Source organism: Sciurus carolinensis, chromosome 1 (genome assembly GCF_902686445.1).
Source record: "Sciurus carolinensis chromosome 1, mSciCar1.2, whole genome shotgun sequence".
NCBI lineage: Eukaryota > Metazoa > Chordata > Mammalia > Rodentia > Sciuridae > Sciurus > Sciurus carolinensis.
Window position 1 is genome coordinate 73,345,914 of NC_062213.1, and position 17,010 is coordinate 73,362,923.

The 17,010-nt window shown below is 41.5% G+C and overlaps 1 long non-coding RNA gene across 1 annotated transcript in view; it reads right to left on the minus strand.

The window, feature by feature from the left end:
* Positions 1 to 3,376: 3,376 nt before the first annotated feature.
* The window catches only part of LOC124958445 (uncharacterized), a 45,168-nt gene continuing 31,534 nt past the window's right edge, over positions 3,377 to 17,010 (minus strand). Inside the window, exons 3-4 of the long non-coding RNA XR_007103887.1 lie at positions 10,584 to 10,772; positions 3,377 to 4,329 (exon numbers count right to left, since the gene is read on the minus strand). This is a non-coding gene — a long non-coding RNA (uncharacterized LOC124958445). The remainder of the gene's footprint in view (positions 4,330 to 10,583; positions 10,773 to 17,010) is intronic.

Sequence of the window (17,010 nt, forward strand, 5' to 3'; positions counted from 1 at the left end):
TCCTTTTCTTTGATATATATATTTTTTGTTCTAATTAGTTATACACGACAGTAGAATGCATTCTGACACATCATACATAAATGGAGTATAACTTCTCATTCATCTGGTTGTACATGATGTAGAGTTACACAGGTCATGTAATCATATATGCACAGCAAATATCTTATGTCTACTGAATTCTGTTCTCTCCCATGATGGTGGTGTTGGTGTGTGTGTGTGTGTGTGTAAAACACAGCCTAACACAGGGCAGTGGATAGTTTTCTGTAAATACGAGATCCTTATTAATTCCCATTCTTCTTCGTTTTTATCGGGAAGACAATGTGAGCCCCCATGAGATATTGTTCCCCTCACTCATGGACTGTGACAGAATGGTATGTATATACGATGCATCATGCTCACTTCCTTCATGCATTCTTTGCTCTATTAGAACAGGCACAATATGATGGCTATTGTATAAAAATGCAAGACAATTTGCTTATTACTAAAGGTTTATTTTAAGGTTGGCACCATGACCTGTATACATTAGTAATCTCTCAGGTTCTTGATAACAGTACCTGATTTTTCAAAACTAAGAAACTTCAATAAAAAGATAGTTCTTTGCTTTGCTTCTCTATTGCCTTCCTGAGATTCATTTTGAATTTTATCCACACTAAAGAAAATAAAAATAACTACACTCGTTTTCAATGAGATTAAATTCTCACGGTTTGTTTTAGTTTTGAAATGTGTACTAACTGACCTAAAATGAAAAACAAACCCAGTTAAATGTTGTAGCTGTGTCTCTTCTTATTTATGAAACTAAATCCATCATTGCTATGCTTATTGTGTTCTCCAGATATCAAGCTACTTTAGCTTCTGTGAGGTTACAACACACACCATATGGAATCAACCCAATGTCCATGGCATCTAGCAAAGAATTAGCATTGACCAAGCATTTCTGGGGGAAAACAACTACAGTCATGAAAATGCTAATCAGGAAAGCCCTGAAAGAGCATTTATTGATAAGGCCTCACCTTTCACAAGCGAACAGCTCTCACCTGAGCTTTCCATCTGGGTGGCACAGACAGGGGCATCGAAACGTCTGGTATTAAGGGTATTATCCTGCACAAAATCATGTTCAGGATTTGCAAGAGAGAGTCATAAAGCACTATGGTCTTGAAGTATTTCATTCCTTAGCAGGAAAGTGCTTTTTGTGTCTAGATACATGAAGGTAAATAGAAGACATTTGTTCCCATTAATAGCTACAGTTTGCATGTGGCCATAGTGTTCCATAGACTCCAGTACTAGGTTATGATTTACAGAGGATTCAGCATATGAGTTAGGCAGGGCCAGGCCAGAGACCACCTAAGGCCTCTAGTGTGCTGTTGAGGTCTTCCCCAAAGCATACCACATTTCCCTACCTGGGAAGGTAAGTCCCAGGAATTTTGGAATAGTAGAAATTATTTTGAAATACCAAAATATACATGTGACTGAATAAATTTTCTCACCATCTGTATAAGTTTGCAAGGGCTGCTGTAAAAAAAGACCACAGACTGGGTGACTCACACCACAGAAATGTACTGTCTCACAGTCCCAGAGGCTGCAAGTCCAAAGTAAAGGTGTCAGAGTTGGTTCCTTCTACAAACTGTGAGGAAAGGGTGTGCCATTCCTCTCTCCTTGGCTTGTAGATAGATAGCCACCTGCTCGCTGTGTCTTTATATCATCTTTTCTCTGCACATGTCTGTGCACATATTTCCTCTTCTTAAAAGGGCACCAGTCATACTGCACTAGGGTCTACCCTAAAAATCACATTTTAACTTAACTATCTCTACAAAGACCCTGTCTCCAAATAAGGTCTCATTCTAAGGTAGTAGGAGTTAGGACTTCAACAGATGAATCAGGAAGGGGACACCACTTAGCCTATAACACTGTCCTATTGTGTTTTGGTTTCAGAAAGCATGAAGTCACAAAGTTAGTTCTTTTGGTTTTCTCTATTAAGGAAAAAACAGAGTAAGTACCAAGTCTGGGTTAGTTAGATAATGCCTGTCTCTTTACCAACTCTTTTAAACTCTGTAAAGAGATAAATAAATAAATAAATAAATAAAGATTACTGGGTAGACTGGTACCAGAAGGCCATAGTACTGAGGTAGATTAGCATGAGGGGGGTAAATCCAGACTCTAGCACCTGGATCAGCACAGTAGCTGGTTGGTGAAGCTTTGCAGAACCTGGATCTAATGCAATGTAGGACCATTCACACCATGGCAAATCTTTAAAGAATGCTACCCTAATGGTAATGGTAATAACACAAAATGACATGAACTACAAGGCCAGGATCTTAGAAGAGCTGACCTTTAGTTAACAGGTAAAAGAAGGATGGTTCCACCTTGAACTTTAACAACCTACAAGAAGAGACTGGTTTTTCCTCACATGACTGAGTAGCAAAGAAGAAAACTCTCAGAAAGTCCTTTGAGAATGAAATTTTCTTCACTAAATGTAATGTCAGTAACAAGAGCCCCTAGCACTATTCAATCTTTTTTTCTTTTACTCTACTGCAATGCTGGGGATCAAACCCAGGGCCTTGCACATGCTAGGGGAACTTTCCCCCACTGAGCTACATCCCCAGTCCTCAATCTGCTTTTCTTGAATTAAATGTTATGTTTTACTTTGTTGTTACTTTAGTTTTGACTTTTGCTTGGAAAATAAAATGATCTTGAAATCTCTGGAGATTTACAACCTAACACATGTAAAGGAACTATAAATTGTGTCTTTCTTCCAATCTGGCAAGCTTTTCCTTAATTTCTTTTCTGCCCAAACATACAGCAAAAATGCTTAGGAACTATGGGAGTGGAGATACAAGGTGAGAGAAGCAATTTCCTTTTAAGGAGAAGGACAGAGACTTCCTTTTGAAGATGAGAAAAACGCATTAAAAAAACTTTGAATCAGGAGACTGTGTGAAGCATAATTTTTAAAAGAAGGTTTGCACTTATTAATGACAGAACAGACTTATGGTCTCAGTTCTCCTGAGAAAGCACAAAATAGATCATCTTAAACTCACCAAAAGCCCCAAACACCATCTGTTGCTATGTTGAAACATTTGACTGGGGGAAGGGAGGAAGATGGCTGATAAACTGGAAGGCACTCAGACCCACACACATGCACTCTGCTCCCTCTGCTTAAAGGCCTAGAGGAGAAAAGGAACTTCCTGGATGCCTTTTAGGGATGCTTGGATTATTATGTTCTTCAAAATATGGGAAAACATAAGTGGCACATTTATGTGATATTTTGCAAGCAAGATAGATCAAGCAAAGACAGCAGAGAAGTTTGAATTAAGGAATATTTTAATGCTGTTTGGAAAGGATTTCCCTCCTTCAACCCAGATCACCATTGTCTTATGGCTGTTCATGTGTTAAACTATAATTAAACTATATGTAAATTTAAACCAGCCTCTAAAACAACGCAGGACTTACCATTGCCATTACCACCCCTGACTTTGACTCCAATTCAGAAATGTTAAAAAGATTTCCCCAGAAACGAATTATTTTTTAAAAATTGAAAACATGACAAAATTCATCACTGTCTTTTTCTAGGGGATCTTTTAGCACCAGCAGCAGCCCTCTAAACATCAAATGTCCCCTTTGAACAGTAGTATAGATAAGCAGAATAAGGGTTTGGATGAGGAAGGGACGACTTGGCTTTCCAGATATGTGGGGCAAACATTAGGGCTTTGGTAAAGAATGGGAGCCTCAGAACTCGACCAAATGTGTTGGCTTTGCAGGGGGGACTGAAAACGTCCCTCCAGGCTCCGCAGCCAGTCTCTCTGGGTTGTCTCCGAGACATCAAGCGAACCACACTTGCAAAGTCCAGGGGAGTAGTTAGCACAGTAGCTGACAGCATCGTCCGGTCTATGATTTTTATAGGAAGGACTACGTGGCCGCCCGGGCGTTCAGGTCGACTCCCCCAATTCCGGAGCCACTGGCTGATGTGAGGGCTCCCAGACGCGGTACCAGAGGCGGCCGGTAGATGGCGCACCAAGCTACTGACTAGACCGAGGGAGCCCTGAGCGGCAGCGGACCGCGAGGCAGGCGACGATTTTGATTCATAAAAAACATAAATTCTACTTGATGAACAATAATAATAAAGGAAATTGACTACTGGGCACCATAGAGATGAATTTTTAAAGCCCCGAAATCAAGTTATTTGAGATTATTTAATTTAATTTACTAAATTTGAATAACTGTGCGATGTAATGGTGCATGGCAGGGCACTTAGGTTTTATAGCTTCTAAATGCTTCTCTTTAGGGTGATTGCCGTCAGTTGCATGGTCGCCAGAGAACTCTGTCCCCATCTCCAAGCTGTGTAAACAAATAGAGAAGAGAATAATTACACACTGGGAGAAAGGCAGGGACAATCTATTGAGGGCAGAGAATGCCCCAGCTACTAAATATCCTCCTTTCACCTAATAAACTACCTCCAAAGTACTCAAAGATCAATGTTAAAGACTTTATTAAAATTAGTCAGCAGCCAATACTACGCTAAGCACTTTCCAGGTGCTTCTGGTAGTAGACTCCTCATCTCTTAATAAAAGAAATAAGATCTGTGACCATATTTACATGCCCCTTACATTTTTTAAGTTGATTAATGTACATTTCCATTAGCTTCCCTGAAAAATGAGAGAACTGAAAAAAATCTAAAAACTTTGGTCAAAGACAATTTTCTGCAAGCAGATGTAAAAATTCCTTTCATAAAAATGCAGCCCTCACATTCTCCTCAGTGTGGCTCCTGCACCCACATTTCATGTTTGCATGAATGGGTGTGTATATTTGCACAGAGAAAGTTGCACACACACATTAATTCAAATATATTGATGCGTGTGTATACATAGACGGGTGTACATGCTTTCTGTGTACCACTCTCCTCTATTGTGTTCAGCATAACTGATTTTGGCACCAGCTCGTTAGCACTTTGGAAGGGCCTTCATTAGCACTGGGATAGTATCCAAAAAGAATCTAGAAAAATCAACACATGGCTGCTCTTGTTCTCACGATAAATGACAGCTTTCCTGGAAAACAACAACAGTCAAGAAGCAAAACAAAAACCAAAAAGCAACAAGAGTAGCAAAAACATGAATAGAGGAAGTCAGACATCAATAACTCGGATTTTTAAAAAATTTATTTATTTATTCAATTTTTACAACTATCTTCCTTTGCCACTAAGCCTGTGTGTATTTTCACACAATTAAATTTTTTTAAAAAAATTTATTAAGAAGCCCAGGAAAAGACAATCATGTGACACAAATATGTTAGGGATCTATATGGCATAAGCTGCCCATTAAACCACGCCTGCCCCTAAATGGAAGGCTGTCCATTGAAACTTCCACACCACTAATCCACAATTCTTTGGAACCAGAGTCCTGAAGAGATAAGCCTTTCTTGGAAATCAAAATCTCCTCAATTACGTGAAAGTCTCGTCATGAAACTGTTAGTAGGAACTCAGATTGCTCTGATGCCATGAGAATGTGCAGTGATATCTAAACTAGCCAAAACCCAGTAATATTCAGTAAGTGTGGCTATATGTGAATATGGCCTTACATCATGCCTCAATTCATAGATAATGCATCACACTTTGAATAAAAGCAGTAACCAAACTATAGAAGATATTGACTCAAAGTTTATTAATTCTTTTGGACTTCAGCTGTCAAAACAATAGTGCAACACTGAAGTGTGCATGGACCTTTAAGGTTGGTGACTCTTCGCAGGGAACCAGCCATCCCCATGGGTCTCAAGAAAAGAGAAATAATCATGCTCTTCACTCCTTTGATTCTTTCTCCTTAGTTTCTCAGGTTTGCTTAGTTGTTCCCATTGGAGGATCTTGAACTTTTTCAAGAAAAGAGGAAAAAGAACAGAAAAAAGTGAAATGATTTTGGGGGGGGGGGGACGGGCAAGTGCATAGAATCTTTAGGCACGTGCTCCAGGAGAGCAAAATAGTTATGTGCAGCGTGGGCTAGAACAGTCTTTATGGAGAGCCCTACACGATACTGGCGGTAAGGTATTAAGGAAAAGAAAACTGGATGAAAACTGGTAGCAAGAAAAGCATGAGTCAGATCTTAAATTTAAGACATCTTCAGAGTGTGGCTGTAGAATAACTCAAAATATGGAAAAAGGCAGAGATTGTGGCTCACAGCAAAGAAACCAAGAATCTCCAAATTCATTCATTCCACAAATCTTGTGAAGTGACTCTGATGTGATGAGCCCAGGTCAATCACTAGGCATGCAAAAGTAAGTGAATTATTTCTCCACACTGCCTTCTTTACTTAGAAAGATGGCCACCATTTTGTCTGACTTCAAATTCAGTCAATGCACAAAATTCTGTAACTCAGGAGGCAGGGATGAAACACCTCATGAATCTGTGGACTGAGGAAAATCAAGCCCCAGAGCTGTGTATACCTAAAGTGGTATGGGCCTGTCCCGCACCTTAAATTGATTTGGAGGTGGTGGTAAGCTAAATGCACTCTTTTTCAGAGGCTAAGCCATTTTTCCAAACTACAGCTGAAGTATCTGTTGACAACAGTTCATCTTTAGAAATGGCTCCATTTCAGTCTATTGCTGCTAATTATTATGAACAAACTAACACAATCTCATGTTTGACAGAATTGTCTCACTCTCCAATAGGGGCCAGAAAGGCAATTGAAAGGTTTCCAAAAAGGGGAGAGATTCCAAGTAGAACTGAGATAACTTCTCAAAAACCTATTCAGTAACCCTTCTCTTTTCCATCTCCCCCAACATGAAGTTAGAAGTAGACTGGTCTTTGGCCAGGACACCAATGTCAACACTCCCTATATTTACTTATTTATAGAGGGAGCAATGGTTCCTGCCAACAGTGTCTCCAGGCCACCTGAGTGGCCTCTTTCTGTATAAGCCAAGAGTGGAATGGGTCCAGGACATTAATTGTTGGCCACCATGTTGATAACACAGTTAATGTTGCCTATACTCAAAAAGGTACCAACCAAAGAAGATGGTGGACTGCAAGCTCCCTGAAATGGTTTCATTCTCATGGAAGACTTGGAAAGGCAGTATTTGACTATATCAATGCACAACCACATAACCCCACTGCAATTAAGCCTCTACTGGAGCTATGTTTAGATGATACAATTAGAGTGTGATGTATAGACTTTGGAGAGGGTCCCAAAGTTTCATGTCCATATACATGATGATATGTCTAGGGAAAATGGCATTCTGAGAAAAGAATAAACAAATTGGGATTTGTTTAATGGAGCTAAGAGAGAAAGCAAGGATAGGAATGACACAGACCCTTATAACGGTCTTTAGAATGAGAATGAGAGAGTAAGGTTATCTGATTGAATGAGAGTAAACAGTTGGTCTCAACTTCCAGCAAAGCTAAAATAAATCAGAAAAATTCTATCGCTGATAGGTCCTTAGTGATCATTGAGTCAGACCTCTTCATTTGACTAATGAATGAAGTTTAGGGAAAGATTCTGAACTAAAAGTTGTTCCTCTAGGTTGAAATGGAATGTTATTAGCTATCATCAGCTCCAGAAGGATTCATTTAAAATTATTAGAAGCATGGACTTGTCACCAAAGGTACTTATGCGTCAGATTAAATTCTAGACTGAAGTAGGCAAGTTTGTTCAGTCAGAAGCACAGCACACCCCTTTCCCAGAACTGAGAGGTTTCTGGAATACTTATGATAGGATTCCACCACTCTTGATGAGGGTACAGGACAATCTTGGCTGGTTCAAGGCATAGAAGAGGGCTGTTGTATTAAGGCTAGAACAAGCCTCCTCGTGAAATCCAGAGAGCCTTCTAGAGAAGCAGCTCAGCTGTGACTTCCCAGGTTGTCCACACTTATGGGCAATTTCACGGGAAGCAGGTTGTGAACACACCATGTAAGTTACTAAAGCTCAGTTGGCCGCCACCAAGGCTGCAGCATGAAATTTCCCGTTTGCTCCACAACCTCTGAATTCAGAGCAAAATTGCCACCAGCTGTGCTCAAACTGATTTTCCCAATTGCATGTAAAGAGAAAAATATCTCAGATGATAATGTGACTGGAGAAAAATTGAAGGAACACCTTTTCCACTGAGTTGGTCAAGGTTGACCAAAGTCAAAATCAATCAAACCACTCCTAAAGATGCCACCTGGTCTCAAAGATGATCCTGAGCAGCCCAGTAAATGGAAGGATGAGACCAGACCTGGGGTTCAGAAAACACACAATTAAGCTATAATTACTTCCACAGGAGAAACATAATCTCAAATTTTTCAGGAGTGTGTACATTAGTCAGTATTGTTAAATGAGGTAAAGAGTGTATCTTCAGAGACTGGGGCTCTGGCTTGGTGGTAGAGCACATGCCTCGTATGTGTGAGGCACTGGGTTCGATCACAGCACCACATAAAAGTAAATGAATAAAATAAAGGTATTGTGTCCATCTACAACTAAAAGCATCTTTGAAAAGAGTATAATGTCAGTTCCCAAAATACTTTTCTCTCCTTATTTTTACTCTGTATCTTTGCACACACCATTCTTCCTACCATCTGCAACCCATTTTTCATTTCCACTGGATCAACTCCTGTTTGTCCTTCAAAACCCAAAACAAATGTTATTTTCTTCATGAAATCTTAGTGTCCACAAAGCAAAATCAGTCTCCCCCTTACTGTGATTCCAGATATAAAATAGTATATATTATACATATAAAGTTAATACTCATCACACTAAATTATACAAAACAGTAAGGAAGACAGAAAATAACATGAGCTTTAGGGTTGGAGAAAAGAGACTCCATATCTCAACTCCTTCACTTACAAACTCTGTGACCTTGGGCAAATTACCCAATCTGTCTGATTTTTAGTAAAATTCCATTCATAAAATTGGGGCAATAATGTCTACTTTAGAAAGTTCTTGGGAAGAAAACATGCAATTGGAAGATAAAGACCTTAGCACTGTGCTGGCCTCAACCAATACTCAATAAATTAGTCCCCTCCCCTTTTTCTTGCATCTTTCCTACAAAAGCAAAATATCTGTGTCTTCCACATAGTACAGATGGTCCCCAGCTTACAATGGGTTTACATCTCAGGCAGCAGTTCAAAATTCAAAAACCAAAATTCAAATTCCAAGTATAGTTTCTACTGAATGTATATTGCTTTTGCACTATTGCAAAGTCAAATGGTGGACCTATCATAAGGCAGGGCCCATCTGTACACTCAATCATGAAATGAAGGTGATAACTAAGGACAAAGAAGGACCAAACTTTTGTTTTGTTTTGTTTTGTTTTGCTTTGTTTTGGGAACTGGAACCCAGGGGCAATTTATCACTAAGCCCCATCCTCAGCCCTTTCTTTCATTTTTATTTTTTTATTTTTAATTTTGAGACAGGGTCTCATTAAGCTGCTTAGGGCCTCACTAAGTTGCTAGGGCTGGCCTCAAATTTGTGATCCTCCTGCCTCAGCCTCCCAAGTTGCTGGGATTATAAGCATGCACCACTGTACCCCGCTAAGGGCCATTCTTTAGTTCATAGAATAGCAGACCTAGAAAGGGACCTAAACCAAAGGCATTTGACCAAACGATCAACAAGGAGGAAGTTGAGAGATAGCAAGTAGCAAGCATCCAATGAGCCCCACATGCCCCCCTGCACCCCCATCCTGCTCCCAGACCAAGGCTCCCCTGCCATTTCTCACTGCCAACACATGCTTCCCCACTTCTGGGTTTTGCAGATCCAAGCCTGCATAGCCCTTCCTGGGGATTCATTTCCACTGGGCTCTTTGCTTCTGGACCTGGAGACTAGTACCAGCCTTTATGGCTGCTTTAATATGAATCCTGTCCAGCTCTTAGTGGTTAAGGGCAATTTCTCATCATCCACACTAATATGGCTTCATTCAAATTGGAAATGATAGATGATTAACAGGCACGAGAAAACATGTTGTGCTACATTCAGAAAGGATGCAAATGACAAAAACATGTTGCCTTCTGGACAGGCAGGGAAATGGCATACAGCAGAATGCACCCGGCTTCTTGCACCTCCGTGTCTGGCTAGACGGTTTTATGGCATTTAGCAGCACTGTGCGAAGGCACCCACAGCATACCATAACTCTCACAAAACAGCGTTTTCATGTGCTAATGGCAACTGAATCAGAAACACATGGATTTAATTTCCTTCATAATACCCACGGGTATAAAAATCAATGCAGAAAAGCCATTTGGCTAACTACATTGGGGGCTTTTCTGAGCCCAAAAATTGTGAGAAATTGTTGGATATGGCTGCTGAGCTCCAAATCCCACCAGGTTCATCCCTCCCCAGCACAGCCCCAGTCTAATGTGATGTGAAGCCCCGGCTGTCTTTTTGGAGAGAGGCAGGTGCTTGCTGTGTGGTACCTTAACGGCTGCCATCTCTACAGATTTCCTGCTTTGTTCATTTGCTCAGTGTCCCTCACCACATTGCCGTCAGGGAGATCTCATTTTGGCAGCAGATCGGGATCCCTGCCTGAAAGTTGATAGAGGTTGAGCTATTTGCAGAAATAATGCTTTCCAGACGTACCAAACAGCACCCCTCTTTCCAGATGGAGTGGCATTAGTGTTGCTTCCAGCCATTTCCTCTCACCTTCTGGTATACTTGTCAGTTCTCCCATATGCACCACAAGGCTTCCATATTCTGGGGAATCTCGGAAAACTGCTCAGATCCTCAGCTTCTCATCACTTGTGTGCAAAATTGCATGCACAGGGCTGGGAATGTGGCTCAGTGGCAGAGTGCTTGCCTGGCATGCATCAGGCCCTGGGTTCAATCCTAGTGCTGGGGGAAAAAAAATGCATGCACACACATTTACACAGCTTCCACTCCTAAGTATGCACATGCAATTTTCTTTCCCTACCTCCTTAGGATTTTCAAGAAAGCTGATCTCTGAAAGTGATAGTTTAGCAGCTCAGGGATTAGACAGGTATGAATACATGGGACATTGAAGAAGTCCCTTGGCTCTCATGGTTATTCCCACCATCCAGCACCATCAATGACACTGTTATTCCCCTTCCATTTTGGTAGCCTTTAGTTTCAACATCAGAGGGAGTTCTTGATGAAAACGCTGTTCCCTGGCCCAAGAGGAACCTCAGGAGATGGTTTAAGTCTCTTTCTGTTATGACCCTACTATAGATTGAATGTCCACTCCAAAACTCATGTTAAAACTTACTTGCCATTGTAATAGTATTGGTGGTGGGTGGAGGGGGGAACAAATACCATGTGATAAAGTTGTGAGAGCTATGCTCTCCTGAATGAATTAATGCTTTTATCCTAGAAGTGGTTAGCTATAGTGAGAATGAGTTATAAAATAAAAGGATAAGATCAGTCCTTATGCTCTATCATGCACACTCCTTGCCCTTCTGCCTTCCACCATGGGATAACATAGCACCAAAGCCCTCACCAAATGCCACTGCCAAGCTTTTGGATTTCCTGGCCTCTCAAACCTTCTAATATCCAGTCTTGGGTATTCTGTTACAACAGCAGAAAAAAAGACTAAAACAGGCCTATCTCTAAGATGCTTTGGATTGCGGGACCCCAGAATATTGCATCCATATGCTGTTTCCTTAATGAGAAATTGCCCAGCTTGCCATGTTTTATTAATTCTGGATGGTTTAATCATGCCCAGACCAGATAGTAGAGACTTCAACCAGTTCATGCATTGAAGTCCTTCCCAGCTCTGCAATGCAATGCTCTCAGAACCCTGATGCTGATGTCCTGCACTCAGGCTGTCAGTCCTTAGCCATCAGCTGGAGCTCTGAGTCAGATAGACCCAGGTTGGGTGACCAGGTTGGAAGTGATCACATTTTTCTACCAATAAATATCTCCTTTGGTTTGCCATTCAGTCGTCTTTTCTAATTCTCTCCTGATGCTAACCGTTCCTTTTTGAAGAAGATGAGGTAAAAGAAAAGTTTCATACATGTGTGTCAGCTTCTCCTCTCCATTACTCTTGTGTTTTAATTTACTTCAGTTTTATCCCTGACTGTGTTCAGAATGGAAGGGCTCTTCCAAAAGTCTCAGATCTACCCTGTTTCCACTTCATGGAGGAAAGACTCCTGTGTCCCCCGGTAGATGAGGGAGTTGAGATGAGGGGAGTTGAACGCTACTATACACCATGAGTCAGGTTGGGCAGCTAAGCCCTATTAACACAATTAAAACAAGGTGAAACAGAGAAAATACACTTAACAAATGCAAACCATCACATACAACTGATATGTTCCTTTGTCACTCAACTCTTCAATTATTACTCAGAAACACACATCCTATGTGACCTTGGATAAGTTATCCTCTCTGTGCCTCAGATTCCTCACCTGTAATGGAGGTCTCACACTAGAAAATACCTCATAGGTTTATCATGAGGATTTAGTGCGATGAAACATAAAATACCTAATATAACCCTGGAGTGTAGTAAGTGGTCTCTAAGTGTAGGCTCCTAACCAAACCACCAATTTTCTTTTACATCTAGAAAACCTTACTTTTGTAGTTTTAGAGACCGAAAAGACCCTCACTCTCAACTCAGCAATTTCCACTGGTAGATTTGATATTTATGACACTTGTAGATCATTGGGGTCTTTGGCTCTTGTCCTCTCCATGTGAGTCAAGTCACTGATGGCCAGGTCCACACAGATTAGGCTGCTTTTTCCAGAGAGGCGTGCCCCCTGGTCATGTTAGAAAGGAACTCATCCATTCTAGTCTCATTTCTTGATCTCCACATATATTGATCTTGCTAGAAAAACAGAGAGAAGATCATTCTGCAATCATTGTGCTCAACTGTGGTATGTCCTTCCCATCAGGGGAAAGTCATCTTTGTAATTGAGTTCATTGGATCAACTGTGTTTCATTCCACTCTCACCAAGTCTTCATATACCCACAATTTTACCCAAAACTTTATGGTTTTGATACATGCTTCTTAGAAACTCCAAACCTTTTTCTTTGATCATGTAAAGCACATAAAAACAACAATGAAAGACTTATCACAAGTCATAACAATTTCTTTTACCATTTCAAAAGGCACTCTGTTGCTTGACTGATGCGTACATAGAGCTTAAATGTACTTATCAACTGGTCCTTTAATTCCTGGAAGTTGCAAAGAGCAAAATATTACCCTCCCTTATTCTTTCAGCTATGGCTATTGATAAAAAGAAGTGAAATGTATTCATCAATCTCCACCCATCAACTGAGCTTTCTGATTACATGTGAGACATGCTCATTAAAGTAGGTATGGGGTACAGAGCAGGAAGGAGGGGTTTCCATTTAGCCAGTGATGGGAGTAACAAGTTGATCAGCATGACACACCAGCTCCACGAGGGGGAATACCTTAAACAATTCCATCAACATTGATTTACTTTAACCAGGTGATATTTTAATGAGCCAACCTCCACGCTCCCTGGATGACATGACTCCTCAAACTAAGAGAGCAAGCCACCTTTACAAGAAAAAAAAAAATCTCTAAAAAAGGCAGAGCGTTGACACTTGCAGATGAGTTTAATTCCCTTTGTCCTGTGGATATGTGCCTGTTGGGAGAGCTCCAAGTGCATCGAGCTGATTTTTGCTGTCATCAGAACTGACCCTCAGTCCCCCAGGAGGCCCGCGGCCTGTCTGCTACAATGACAGGGAAAGGAGCCAGGCTTCAACTCGGGGCCCTCAGATGTGCTGCACAACAGGCCATGTCCAACCCCGACGGGGGCAGCTGGATCACATGAATTTTTAAAAGTAAAACAACTGATTTGGGAGAGGGGGAGGGAAGGGGGATATATTCTTACTTTTTCCCCCTGTGAAATCCCCATGGAGGAAATGCACGGACCAGCGTGTTGATTTTGGCATCGGCACACACAGTGCCTCTGTTCTGAAGAGGAGCTGACACGTGCAGATGTGCAGATCAGCCATTTCCAAAGGTTAATTAAATATTACCATTGTTTTCCAAGCTATTAATGTCTGTTCCTTTATTTCTTCATGTGAAAGGCTTCACCCCACTCAAAAAGCAGGGTTTGAATTTGCTTCGCTGTCCCCTGCCCCTTTGTAAAACCCAGAAAGAGAATGACCAAGGGACTCAGAGAGAGAAAGAGCTTGAGAGGAGAGAGAAGCAGAAACTCCCAAGCTAAAGGCAAAATGTAACTAGGAGCTGGGGAGCTAGGGACAGCGGCCAGCATTGTCTGAGGTGGAGTTCCTGAAATACTTTCTCAGCAACTGCCAGGGGATCAGAACCATGTCATTCAAAGAAGGTTCTACAGGGGTTGGGAAGGAACGCCATGTCTCTCAGACTTTATTTATTGGTGATATAATTGATTGTGCTGGAGCTCAGGAACATACAGGTCTTTGCCTTCAGTGGTTCTGGGGGAGGATCGAGATGTGAGTCATCTGAATGGCCAGTGAGGACACAGGCAGGAACATGTACCACTGTGCAATGTCTATATGTCCCCTGCCACCTCCAAGTGACATGGTTCTTTCCCTGCCTGAGATATTCTGATGTTGGTATGATGAGGGCCTCTGTGCAAATGGGAGAGGGATTCCAAGATGGACAACAAGGGATAATAAGACAGAGGTCAGGGAGAGGACAAGGTTCCCTCTGGCAGGAAGTGCCACCCTCTGTGACTGCAGTTTACAAGAATCCTGAACCGATGAGCACAGCAGTCTGCAGGAAATCTCTGCAGACAACCCATCTTCCAGGGTGAGCAGGACATGTTTTGTTTGCAAAATAATAATGCCTCCCTAGATGTGGGAGGAAACAGCAAACCTACAGTGTAATGAATGACAAACAAAGGAGCAGAAAGGAGACAGGTGATGATGGAGTGTCATAGGTGGGGTGGGGCTGGCACAAATGGAGAGAGGAAGAGGGAGCGCAGCACCGAGTCTGGTCATGGATAAAGGTGGAGGAGTGTTCATGCAATCCCACACAGGACGCCCACCCCACCCACCCACTTGCCATGCCCCTGAGATTACATCTTTTGAAGGCTAAACAGTGGTCCAACATGGTGCCCACAAATGCAGACTCTGCAGTCAGAAGATGTTTCCAAAGCCATCTTCATCTCTCCCTGACTAGAGTTCCTTAATATGTCTCATTTGCTAACATTCCTATTTTCCATTTGAAAAATGGAAATATGTATGTTTATGCTGTAGGATTGTCAAAATGATAAAAATAAAACCAAAGGTCTGTAAGATGCCTGCTCTATAGTAAGAATGGGAAGAAAGGGAGGGAAATGGGGAGAGTTAGAAAATTTAGGAAAGCAGGGGAGAAGGAGAGATGGAAAAAAGGTAGAGGGAAGGGTACTGGGGAATGCAGACGTGGGATGAAGGAAGAGAGAAGGGAGGGAATGAATACAAGAAGAGGAGGACTGGGATCCCTTTGCCCTTCTGGAGCCATCTGTTAACAACAAGTGCCCTGTGACATCCTAGGCCCCGACTCCTTGTGTGGGCTGTACCCAATCTCCAGTGATCTGACCCATGTCCTGTCTGCTGCATCAGCCCCAACACCTGCTCCCTTTGCTGGAAGGCATACGCACCTTCCACAATGGCTACCCGACCAGAGCTAAGTCCCTGTGTGGGTATGAGGCTGGGTGATAAGAGTATCAAATATAAAGGGACATTTGTGCAACCTAAAACTGTAAATTAGAAAGGAAAACCATATGTACAACCTCTCCAGGGAAAAGTGCTGGGTCTCCCATAATCCAGCACTCAGGAACAGGTGCATAAGGAAAATCAAATAACAAATATGGGGGAATTTAGACAGAATTTGTACCCACCAAGTGTGTGGTGCCACCTGATGTGTGCTGGGCCCCAGATACACATTAATGTAGGGTTACATTAGAGAAGTTTCTACCAGACAGATCTAGCTCATCACATAACTTGGTACCATGACACAAGGAATAGGGACAAAGATAGTGAACAATGACAGTGAATCTCAGAGGGCTGTCCACAGCATCAGAAGTTGCCCTACAAACCAAGCAGAAAAACTCACTGAAAGTTCATGGATACCTGAAGTACCTAAAATTTGTATGACAAAATATTTATAACAAATAATGGACCCTGAATTCATGTCCTATAAACCAACAAAAACCTAAACTCTATTAGCATTTCCCAAAAGTGAGCAAGGAGATATTACAAAAGAAATATACATTAGTAATGTCCAACCCGATTAATAAGGAAATACAATTTTTTAAAATATCAAAATATAGGGGGCATGGTTGGTTTTTTTGTGGGTTTTTTTTTCGGGGTTTGTTTTGATTTTTTGTTTTTTGTTATTTTGGGGTTTTTGTTGGTTGGTTGGTTGGTTGGTTGGTTGATGCTAAGGATAGAACCTATTTGCTAAGCAAGTGCTACTCTCCTGAGGTACGTCCCCAGTCCCAAAATACTTTTTTTAAACCGTTAACTTGGAAATTAAGGAAAATCAGTTCTACTGAATACCAGAAAATTTGCAATGGAGTGTGTACTCTCTGGCACTGAGATTCATATCCCTAATATACAAAGAACATACACAAAATAACAAATAAAAAGAGACCAAGAGAAGAATGGGCAAAGAGTTTGAAAAGACAATTCACAGAAGAGATGCAAATGGTTGAGACAGATTAGGTACAGATATTGATTCAGATGATGATAGAAATTCAGATATAGATAAATATTTCCCATCACAATTAGAGAAGGTCAAAGTAAAGCAAGATACCAGTTATAGTCCTATGACGTCGTAAGTTTGGTAACTTCTATTCCTGAGAAGTAACTATGGCTTGGAAGAGTGTCTTCCAAAGTTCCAGTGCTAAAGGCTTGGTCTCCAGCATGGTACTATAAGGGGGTGCTATAGAATTTTAGGAGTATAGCCTAATGAGAGGCTCCTAGATCATTGAGAATTGAGGGCATGCCTCGGAATCAGATTGTGGGACCCTAGTTGGTCCTTTTTTTGTTGTTCCCTGTTTTGTGATGTGAGCCATTTTGCCTCATCGCCCACTGCTGTCATGGCATGCTACCCTTGCTAGAGTTCCAAAGTCATGCAACATATAAGTTCAGAGTGGAACCTCAGAACTTTGAGACA